Raw genomic sequence first — 1,363 nt, 5'->3', positions numbered from 1 at the left:
AACATCCGTCATTTTCAATGCGGACCAATAAAAGACTTTTAACTATCATTGACTATCGATGTTTAACATCAATCGGTAGGTTGCCTTATCCTCGTTCTATAAAAAGAGCAGTCAAGTTAATTTTCTTTCAATACTTGGTGTTCGTCAACATTTGACTTTCATCAATAATAGAAGTTTGACATCCATGGATTACCAAAAAAATGATATTTCTTATTTTTTTCTTTTCTAACTCGTCCATCAATTATCGACCTTTAGAGTTACAGTAGCATGCTTGTTTTCTCGGTCTCTTTTCATGTAAGAAAAATGATTGAGCTAATGGCATCAACACCACAGTCGTCTTTCATTGACATTGGGTACTAATATCATACAATGTGCTTGGTCAATTGAAATCTAACTCTTGATGCCAATCATCACTACTTTCAATAATATCACACACACACACACACAAACATGTATATATATATATATATATATATATTGATGCCATGTGACTTGCCAGTTGTACAATATTTATAAGTGTTCTAAACTAAACACTTGTCAATCAGTTTTGCCAACTCTATCAATTGGTAATCATTATCCTTCACCAAAGTTACTACCTCATATTGCTACACTTGGAGATAATCTCCATTATAGTTTTATTATTATAAATTTGCATTCTCTTATTTTTAAGAGGATAACACCATATATATTTTTTATCATGATACTTTTAATGTAAAAAAAATAAAAATTATCTTCTCTAAATTTGTACAATTTTTTCAATCTTTATTTGTGTACATGGGATCTTTCTACAAGCAATGACAACTTTTTTTCTATAATATTGTAATTGATCTACACACAATAATGACACTAGCACTCCTATTTCAATACTTATTTTTTGTGATTCTTATTTAATATGATTCCGTCTAACATCATGCCCTTTTGATAAATTATTTTATCATGTTTCACTTGTAATGATTTTTGAAAATTTAATGTTCAATGAGTTTCACTCTTAAAGTTTACATCACAAACTTCTATCAATTTATTTTTTTTTTTTTAAAAAAAACTATTTATTTATAGGAATTGGAGATAGTGTAAATTAATTTTATTTCATAATTTTATATTATTTCTATGTTTTATTAAATTATATTTAATTATATTTATTTCCAAATTATGAATGCTTTTTTCAGCAATAATTTTTTGTCAACTCAAGTGAAAATCATATTCAAATTTATTAAATAATCACAGAGGCTCCTATTCCCCCCTCCAGATTAAATTAAATTAAATTTACTAAAAAAAGCACTCCATTCCTCTTTCGTCTTTAATTTTGCATTCCCTTTTAGTTTCTTCAAAACAACTGAGCTCTACTAAAATAAGCCCAAAAGAT

Source organism: Phalaenopsis equestris, unplaced genomic scaffold, assembly GCF_001263595.1.
Source record: "Phalaenopsis equestris unplaced genomic scaffold, ASM126359v1 Scaffold000493, whole genome shotgun sequence".
Taxonomy (NCBI): domain Eukaryota; kingdom Viridiplantae; phylum Streptophyta; class Magnoliopsida; order Asparagales; family Orchidaceae; genus Phalaenopsis; species Phalaenopsis equestris.
The sequence above is the reverse complement of the archived record's forward strand: the minus strand, read 5'-3'. Positions refer to the sequence as shown.